The sequence below is a fragment of the Rhipicephalus microplus genome, chromosome X (genome assembly GCF_043290135.1).
Source record: "Rhipicephalus microplus isolate Deutch F79 chromosome X, USDA_Rmic, whole genome shotgun sequence".
Lineage (NCBI taxonomy): Eukaryota > Metazoa > Arthropoda > Arachnida > Ixodida > Ixodidae > Rhipicephalus > Rhipicephalus microplus.
The window spans coordinates 484,029,020-484,039,526 of record NC_134710.1 but is presented as its reverse complement, the minus strand read 5'-3'; the positions used below and the strand labels follow the sequence as shown (position 1 = coordinate 484,039,526).

The 10,507-nt window shown below is 44.7% G+C and overlaps 1 protein-coding gene across 3 annotated transcripts in view; it reads right to left on the bottom strand.

Annotated features, from left to right (window-relative positions):
• Positions 1-10,507, bottom strand: part of LOC119160786 (uncharacterized) — a 156,232-nt gene that overhangs the window by 43,905 nt on the left and 101,820 nt on the right. Inside the window, exon 8 of one of the 3 annotated variants that reach the window (XM_075880884.1) lies at positions 1,559-2,230. The exons of 1 other annotated variant lie outside the window; for it this stretch is intronic. The gene's annotated coding sequence lies outside the window, so the exon portion shown is untranslated. Of the gene's footprint in view, positions 1-1,558; positions 2,231-10,507 lie in introns of those variants that run through there. One more of the 3 variants, XM_075880885.1, reaches the window with a different exon arrangement.

Sequence of the window (10,507 nt, the reverse complement as noted above, 5' to 3'; positions counted from 1 at the left end):
GCAGTATTAAAGAAAGAAGGGTATTTTAAGAACTTGTTTTTCTTTGTCAGATACAATATTAATGAGCACAGGAAGCAATGGCAAGCAAAGTGTAGATGTTGTCTGTAGCAATTAACAGTTGCAGCAAGTTGCATTTTTGCCAACCTACGCTTGCATGGTAATTGTAACAAATAACACTCCCCTTGAATGTCATTTGGCATTAGCATCTGTTCTCGTTACTTCGAGCAGTATTGTATTAATGGCTTTTTTTGATAAACCATGGTTATACCCACTATGGGACATTAAACCACTTTTGAAGACAGCAAAAAATTTTTCTCGCAATGATACTGAAAGGGGTCAAATACTGCACTAAAACGTTTGCCCACAATTTCTTGAAACAAACCCGATTGGTTTCTATATAGTGTCATTGTGGAGAAACAAGCATGTCACCATATTTTCTACTTGTTTAGTTGCGCATGGGTATACGCTAATTTATGAACCTGCAAAATAAAGAAAATGCATCGTGCATCTCTTTTTTGAACCACCGCAATCAGCTCGAGATGCTAGGTCTGCTGTCCGTATAGTTTCAACAGTAAAATTGTGCTAAGAGTGGCAAAAACAGAAGCTCGCTTGCTTACGGGTAACTGCACTGGTTAAGGCCAGTACAGTTACGACATCAGCCAGTGGGAGGCCGCAGAGGCAAAAGCCTTATTGCTTCGTGCAGCGCAGAAAACAAGTCAACATGGCAGTTCATGCATGCCACTTCATTTTCAGAAAGCAAAAAGACGGAAGACTGGCCAACATGAGCGTGGTCTTTCATGTGTTTAGTCTTTGCGCTATTTCAAAATGAACCCAAACCAACTACACCAACACTCGCTTTTGCTGCAGTTTTTGCAACTACAGGCCGCTCCTCTTTCTGTGTGAAAAAGAAAAAAAAACAGCAAAGGCAATGGGTGATCCTGCACATGAAAGCATGCGATATCATTTTAAAAATGCTTATAATGTTGCGCTAATTCGCAGGAACCGATCGACATGTGACACATGTGTCGCACAAAACGGATACGTCATCTGGCTCTTTGAAGTTCGTGTTTTTGCAGCTCACATTCTTCCACACTAAAGACGTAGGCCTTGGTCGCTAATGCAACGTGAAAGCAGCCAAGCGTCAATCATAAAATGCAAGGACTGCGGTAGCCATGAAAGCAATAGATATTCGCCTTAAGATGTTGACCGCGCAAGTTCGTGCATGATGCAGCGGCATTTTGCTTACCTTCTGACGACCAGTAGGCTAAGTGTCACACATCAAATATTGATGCTCGATGTTCCGGATGGTGCTAAATGTGATCGCCACATATGTATCTACATAGATCTCACAATGTCACGTAGAACCATCGTAGAACAGCGCCGACGCTTTGACATTGAACGCAGGCTCACAGTCAAAATGGTAAATAGAAAGTCCCCATGACATCTGCTACAGGAAGCCGGTGGCGCTTCACGCAGTCAAGAAAAACCGAAATCGCGATTTTCTAAGCATCTTCGATCGGTCTGTCATTCACGGGCACCAACCATAAATGCACAAAAGTTTTTTCTGGATGGAAAAATTTTATTACTACGTACATACTCCGTGGCTGGCTAAGTTGAAGGTGTGGAAGGAAAAGATATTTGTCTCAGAACTTTTCACCCCTGTTGAGATGTGACAACATTTCGATCTGTAGAAAGCGACCCTAGATAAATAAATGAATAAATAAAAAAGATTCTCTGATTATGTCACGCCATGCTGGCTATTGGGCAGTGGGGATTCGGCACAAGGTTCGTAGGTTTTCTCTTGAACCTTTTTTTTTTCTTTTTGTTAATCAACTTGTGATTGCAAAAACGGATAAAAAGCTCCATTCAGATACTTTTCCCTCTTGTGAACCATTATCTATTCTGTACAGTTTCCTCACACATAATTGTCTAAGCCATTTCTCATCTCGTGGTCAACTTATCACTTGACAAGGTACATCAAACTAGTTCCAGGTTGAAGCTAATGCCCACGAGTAGTCAATATATTAACTTTTTGTGTCGCTCTGATGCCTGAGCACTCTTATTGTGAGCTACATATAAAATGCATTTGATGTGAATAGTGTTTTTCTTCTGGCACCCTTTGGCAGTCCAGGTGTCTCCATCTTTCTTGTGTCGGACATGCCTTCTCGAATGTCTTCTCGAATGCCTTCTCGAATGCCTTCATCTAGTTGGCGCTAGAACGGTGCACCTGCTTGGAAACATATATTGAATTCATAGAATATTTGAAACAAAAACAAATGAAAAAAGATTGCATTAATTGACGTATTGTTGGTCACAGTTCCTTTTAGACCGCATGGCAGAATGCTACATTTGCAGTAAATGAGTTGAAAGACTGATGCATTGTTGAAACTTGCTATACTTCATTATTGGCTCATTCATATGAATCAATCGAGTTTGCTCTGCAGAAACAATGCAGTTTAGAGGGCCAAGGTCATTTCTGATCTTCCAACAGGGCTGCTGGGATGCAATTGCAAAAAAATATTCAGAACAAGGTATCACTGAAACATTCACTGAAACTGCAAGACGCAAAAACAAAACTTAGCAGAAAGCTCTAAAAAGGTATCTTTATTTTAAGATAATGCAGGCACAATAGCGAACATGCAGCTTCCTTAGGGCCTTTACATACGCTGCCCGCACAGCTGCAACGCACCTGCCGGGAGCCCTACCGCACGCAAGCGGGAGACAAACAATTCAATTAGCGACGCTGCGGAGGGTGAAAGAGCGTTGCCAATTCGCCTATTTGTCCCCCGCTGGCATGCAGGAGGGGTCCCGGCACATGCATTGCGACTGTGCGGGAAGCGCGTAGAACGGCAATTAAGCTATGAAATTTCACCAAGAGTTGTTTCTACACACTCCTTCCTCTTACCTAGCATAAAAACAATCTCACAACACAGGGGCACACAAACGTTATCACATATGTTCTCTCATGGCATTACTATGAAGGTCCTTTAGTTGTCAACTACATCACTCAAGAGAGAAGTGATAATCAGCACTCTTTATCTAAAAAAAAACCTGACTAGTAAATGCAGACCAATATTTCTAAAGTAAAAATTTTCTTTGTTAACCTCAGCTGACATGGCATTGAAAGCTCTCTGCAGATGCTGTTGTCATGTTTAACTCTCATATGCTCTATTTAGATGGAACAGCGTATGAGAGTTAAAGGTGTTTGTTTTACCACTTATCCACTCGAAAGAGACGATTTTGTACTCTTCATAACATAGACTCAAACACTTTCGCAATTATCCTGGACTGTGAACGTACTCGTGAAACAATAATAAAGTTTTGGTGAACTACAGTGCAGAAAGACACAATGCACGAAACACAAATGACGAGAACAAGAGCTGAACTTTCAACAATGTTTATTGAGAAATAGCACATATATTTATACCGCCCTAAGAAGACTGAGGACCTGGCGTACCCCACGCACGTAAGAGTCACGATGCAATGTGCACATCATCGGTGAAGTAACTTTGCCAGCCAATCTAACCTGTGTTCGTTCCCTTCGACCAAAGTTTGCTGTGGCATTCAGGGAGTCTAGGCCAGCGCAGTTTTCTTTTTTACATAAGGTTTCGCATGAAGCCCCTGCGGATTAGAGTGCATGTTGTATTTCAGAAGGTGCTAACTTTCTTAACAACTGCAAGAACTTGAATCTCGGCCCACCCATTAGACAAGCGGCTTCTTTTTTAAGCGACCACTCTCTCCATATTTTCCTAGTCGATAAGAGAGGTTTCGGCAACCATTTCTGCAGTATAGTGTCATTGCGAAGAAAAAGCATGCCACCGTATTTTCCATCTGTTTAGTTGCGCAGTGGTATGCGCTAATTTATGAACCTGCGCTGCCTTCAATTTATGAACAGGCATTGCCTTCAAGGCTGCATCCTATTTTGCTTTGGGGTAATAAATAAAAAATAACACTGGTAAACACTGGTAAAAAAGAAGACAGTGGCCCTCAAACAGGAGTCAGCTATACGTATTAGTAGTAACATCAGCGGTTAGCCTAATAATGTAAAATAAAGGGGGGAAAGTAAGGAGTGAATTACATTTAGTACTAGGAAGCGGAGAAAGGACGAAAGAAATTTCGTGTTCGCATCTTTCACCACTAAGCGTCGGCTTGAATTGCTAGCCTGAAACGACTCTTTGCACCCACTCTTGTACACAACGTTAAGTCCATGTGACAAGTCCACATGCCATGCCTGTGTGCTGCGGAGAAGCACACGGTAAAGACAAACACAAATTGACCAAACTGGCATCACAAGTTGTGCTTCACCCTGATACACGAGCGCTGCAGAAAAGCACATGGTAAAGACAATGGCATACACACGTTTGGCTTCATCGCCGTGTACGTGCCCTGCGGAGAAGCACACATTTCGGGTCATTACAATTACACCAGTGCTGTTCCTTCAATCCCACATGGGCAACGCGAAGCACAATTTAATTTTGCCATTCCAACATATCAGCGTAATGAGAGGATGACTCAGTGCAAGTTACACTTTTCAGGAGGCTATTACAGGTACTAAAAATGCAGCACTACATGGCAAGCGTCTGAGAAGTGTTCTCGAATCCCGGCAGCTTAGCACTATATTATCACGCTATCTGATGTGGACAGGTATTTATGACTATTACATATGGGATAGCGGCCAGCAGGGCAGAGTACAACTATAAATAATAGAGACTACTGCTTACCTGTTGTGGCATGGCAGCGCACTTCAGCCTGCAACGTCTGCCGATTGAGCAAGCGCAGTCACCACGATGTTGACGAAATCACTACGGAGCACCAAATCGTGTACCACGTTATCCACAAAAAAGCTGCATGACTCGCAAGGCCAAATCGCAGCCAAAAGATCAAACTTGCTCGAGCAAGGCGCTAGCATGAGAATCGGGCCAGAAAACACCTCACCGGCCAGCATAGCGGCGTTTCAAAATCTTCGCTGCGACATAACGGCCCCACCATCGAAAATCCCAAGGCCGAAAAATCTCCAGGAAACATTTTCCTAGGTAAAACTCTGTACAATAAATAGACGCTCACTAAGACAGAGAGCGCAATTTCAGTTGATGTTGTGGGAACGGCGCAGTAAAGCTGATTTTGCACACTTGGGCTCAGGAGTGGGATCACTGTGTTAAAGTTGGTTTTGCTTTTGGACTGCGTTTTCTAAATATCTCGGTTACTATTGTTTAGGTAACTCATTTCGATATTTTCTTTATTTCTTAGGTGTTGTAGTGTTTTTTTTTTTTTTTAAGGTAAGCATTGTGTGGTAGTATAACGACACCCATAGGAGCTTGTGTCAGGGTAGATACGAGTAGCTGAGTAAAGAACCATGCTAGAAGCTGATTATGCGTGAGCGGGGAGATTGAGTTTTTTCATAGTTCATGCGAGTTTTTTTCGTCAATGTTTTGTTCACATGTCTCTAGTGTGGAAGTTAGTTCATGAGTTTACGTTTTTGTTTTATGAGAATGACAACTGCAAGGACAGTTATAGTTCCTCGAGGCAGTAGCTCTATAACGTGCGTTTGTGGACATGTAAGGTGAATGTTCCCGGTGCTGGTGCAGCACAACCGTTATCTCAGAACATATCACTTGAAAGATCATTTTCTTGAAAGCAGTTTAGTAGGAAGATTATGTTACAATAGAGATTGGGAGCTTCGGCGAAAGCTCAGAGAAATGCTTCGATTGGTGCTTCGTGTTTTAGTTATACTTTTAAGGAAGATTGTTTTTACATGATTTGTTTTTGAACTGTATGCAGACTCAGTGCGGACAGGACACTCTCCCGTGCCTGTGAATGCTGTGTGTGTTTTGGTGCAATCTCAGGGAGAAAAGCCCCATGGACGGCCCCATGGATGCCACCAGACAATGATGCTTTGGGCAACATGTACGGCTGGTCACCCTCAGGTCTAGTCTCCCACCAGTGGACGAGCTGTTGCCATCGGCGAACTGCCCTTTGCCACAGGCCCCGGGATGAATGAAAGGCATCTGTGGCGATAAGCAGGAGCGTGAAGACACCCGCATGTTTTTCATGTACTGGGAAGTACGTAGTTGCAATTACTCGACGGAGCACCGCTGTCCCTAGGGCCAGTGCGGTAATGCGACACATGGCGTCTTTGCGCCCCAGGAAAAGCCACAATGCTGAGTTGCCGCCGAAGACTGATGTCGGACCACCACGCTGTACGTCACTGACTGATGGGCCGCTGACACTCAAATCAGCGACACATGTCCAGGCACACGCCCTCGGAGGCGCCTAGGTAGCGACTGCCGTTCGACAGAATGGGTGGTCAGCCCAAATGGCGAGATGACGGACTCATCACACCCCACTTGCTGGAAGCAAGATTTGCCGGATGAGACAGCATCGCCGGAACCATACCCATGTTTGGGTTGTGAATGTATGTCGGGGGCAGTGTCGACATAATGATCCTCCGGAGTGCTGTGGGGCCTGTTGCGCAGTATGGACCTATGCAGCTGGTTATGATCTAGGGAAACGAGACTGTTTATAATCAACCCTCGGGGGCTGGTCAGGGAGCCTTTTCGATGTAGTGCTTTGGGCCAGAGAGCTCTTGCCTTGTACATATTGTAAATAAATCCTGTTCCCCTTCCTCTTGCCTCGACATCTTCATCCCGGATCTCCAGTGCGTGCAAAGGCCGGTCGCAACAACGTGCAGAAGCATCGACGTTCCTCTAGACTTACCTTGTGCGTACTCTGATCTTGCAATTCAGTCGTCCTTGAAGGCCCTTCCATCATCGGGAATGTTCTGGTCACATTCTTTACAACTTTCACAAAATCATGAAAGGGTAATGTCTTACCGCTCGTACTGCTGGAAGCAAACTGGCGATCGGCTAAGGGTAGGCCCCCACGACATTGCCAAATGAATGGCAGAACTAAGGAGTAGAATTATGCGTATTACTTTCATAATGGGCCCTATATACTCATAAATCACTGATATTGGCCTAAATTTTAAATATATTTATAGTGTTTAAAAATTCAACACTTTAGCTTCGGCTTCAGGAATAGAACCCAATTGCGTAATCGAGGGGCTCTGTGTGCAGCGCCTTGTCAATTGCTAGCCTAACTTCGGTTTTCGGTGCAAGCGTCGATTGTACCATATGGTAACAAACGATATTGCTCGCGACAGTGGTCGTTTCAAGGTATCCTATAGAATGTCTCCTGCAAGGGCACTCCGCCTCCACAATTCTTCATTTTGCCAATCAGTGAAGGACCTATACTACGCATCCCTAAGGCAACCTAGGCAGCTGCCGAGTTTGTTCATGCTCTTGCAACTGGTTATGATTAAATGTGTCCAAGGATTCTATAATGGCTGGTCCTTTAAAAAATCACTTGTGAAATTCACATATTTTGACGCCATGTGCGCTTCTCTCAGGCAATATTACATGTGTTGTAGGAGACTCCACTTCTACAAGACATTCACACAGTGCTTTTTCCTGAAGCAGTTTTAAGCAACGGCATAGCTTTGTGGTAGAACACCTGCTTATCACGGAGACGACCCGATTCTCACTAAAAGAGAATTTTTTTTTTTCGTTTAGTCTATTTGAATCTTTGTCGATTTTTCAGTGATTTTTCGCTCAGAACCGCTGACTCTGACACCGGAATTATTGCGAAACGGGCTCCTTAACATTATCGTGTCAAATTAGCTGATACGTTACTCTGATTTAATCACTCTTACTCTCAGGGTGCATAAAGGTGTTACAATGGGGGGTGAGTAATACAAATACAGTCAAATCTCGATAATTTGAACTCAAAGGGGCCCAAAAATTTAATCAAATTAAAAAAGTTCAAATTAATGAAAGCTAAGTAAACGGATGGCTCCCCACGCAGTGGCGCATGTGCATTGAACTAACACACGAGGGGGAAGTTTCAGAAGACTTACATTTATTCACAAATCACAGGACATCCCTCATTAATTGAAGTAATTGGTGATGCGCGTCTGCACACGTTTGCCTTGCAGCGAGTCAATCAATTTCACACCCAGCTTGCAAAGCATGTCTACTTCGACTTCAGCATTCTCCTGGCAAGAGAAGTTGCACGCGGCAATGTCCAGCCCCGACACACTCTCAAGACTACAACCACGAATCAACGACTGCATCTGCGCTACTACCCTCTGCGACAAAGCTGCAGCGTGGCTAGCACGCGACGAGACAAGAGGAGCGTCTCCACGCGAAGAGAAGCAGACCGGCATTTGAGAGAAAAACAACACTCCAGGGCAGCTGCTTTTTTTTGCTCTCTCCCCGCGCATCAATGAAAGGAGAAAGGTTATGTAGCAGGGACACGAAAGGAGGAAGCGGAGCACCGGCGCGTGAGAGAGAGCCACACTACACGATAGCTTTTTTTTTTCCCTCCCTCTCTTTACGCACGGCGTTGGAAGGAGAGGAGTCTTTACGTGACAGGGCTGAAGAAGAGAGAAGCATGGCACAGGAGCGTCGCACATCGGCATGTGAGACCGCAAACATTCCACCGCAGCTTTTTCTTTCCTTCGCGCACAGCGTTGAGGTGTCAGAGGTGCCGCGGCGGGATTGGGCTGGGTGCTGAGAGCGTTTTCGGAGCATGGTACGTTCGAATTAACCGTCTGAAGTGCTTGCGTGTTAGAATTACCGGGCGTTTACGCCCATTGAAATACACATAGCTTTGATGGGACCTTATAGTGAGTTTGAATTAACCGGAAGTTCAAATCAGGCGCGTTCGAATTAATGAGATTTGACTGTACAGAAAATGCAAAAATACAGAACATATAAATACAACAAATTAAGGAAAATGCATGATCGAACAAACTAGGCTACTACAGGTTGCGGACATAATCGGTTAGTGCAGCCTTGAATGATGATGCGTCCTCGATGCAGGTGATGGAGGAAGGAAGGCGGTTCTACACAGCCCGTTTTTGTGAAAAGTAGTATGAAAAAAAAAAAGTGGCAGAAAGAAATGAAAACTTTATATTAATGATCAAGACTCAATGAAATGTAAGAAGGTGCTGAGATGAATTCCTGTTTAAGTGACTTATTTTGGCATTTATTTTAAAAAAATGACTCAGAAATTTTTATTCAAAGTTTAAAGTTTGTTAGTCCAAAGCCACCCACTCCCAAGGTTCACCACACCCACTACTGTATTTTACTGAGAACGCTGAAGGACAGATGCTCCAGGAAAAAGGAAACCTTCAACGCACCACTCGAACTCTTATACCTCCGTGTGGATCAGACCTCCCCGGTGGTTTAACCCACCGAGAGAAGGTTACGTTGCAAAGGCTTGATGTTGGGGTTGCGCTTACCCCATCCGTGACCACCGTTTGGGCGCAAAAGTACAGAGGCCCGTATAGCACATCATGCCCATTTTGTGACGCCCCGATCCAAGATGTAACTGCCTCACACTTACTGTGGACCTGCACTAGTCTACATTAAGTCGCCGTCGTCACATCTGTCCAACATGTCTCAGGCCTGGCCAACCACCCGACTTTGACCGCAGGCTTCGTGAACCACACCACCATTCTCTACTGGACTTAATACATCAAGAAAACTTGTATGTGTATTTTTTAATAAAAAAATATTATGCCTTGAAACAGACTTTTGAAGTAAAAAAAAATACCATTTCATTAGTGAAAGGCGCTGAATGATTCTGAAGTGGTTCAATGATAGTTGATGTTTTTTTACCAGAATTCCGAACACATGAAGCATACTTGAGCTTCGGTCTTATTCCATATCTATAAGTGGATGATGGTGTGGTGTTTGCGGCTGTGGCAATGCTTCTAAACCTTTTTCAAAGTAGTTAGTCAAGCCTCTTGTGCTATGATGTGGTATCTGCAATCAACCATATTGTTACGGGAAGGAGACTAACTCAGAGGGGTAGTCAACGATGTATTTTCAGCAGGTTAGGCGAGCAGCGCCAGCCACACAGATTAGCTCGCGCCAGTCTACCTGCTTTGTCTTCTTCAGTTCCATGCACTGGCACGTAGCATGACCCCCAGCGGCGGAGGCACCGTCCCGGTGCTTTAAAGGTCGTTATCCGACGCATTATTGTAGGACTTGATCCGCGAGACGTGTACGATATCACTGGGCCGCATACTAGATAATGATGGACAGATGGGGCTGATCTCGTAAGTGACAGGTGTTACTTGACGCAATATACGGTAGGGTCCCGTGTAATGAGACAGAAGTTTTTCGGATAGGCCCAGCCGACGATGAGGGGACCAGAGTACTACGAGGGTGCCGGGAGCGAAATGTACGTCTCTATGTTCCGCATCGTACCGACGGCATTGGTTGGTTTGCGACGCCATCAGCCGAGCGCGAGCGAGCTGACGGGCATGATCGGCTCGCGCAATCGCGTCGCAGGCATACTCGCTGGTGGACGAGGTGTGAGCTGAGATGACTGTGTCCAGTGGTAAAGTCGGCGCTCTTCCGTACAATAAGTAGAACGGCGAAAAGCCCGCTGTGTTGTGACGGGATGAATTATACGCGAAAGTTGCGTAGGGTAAGGCAAG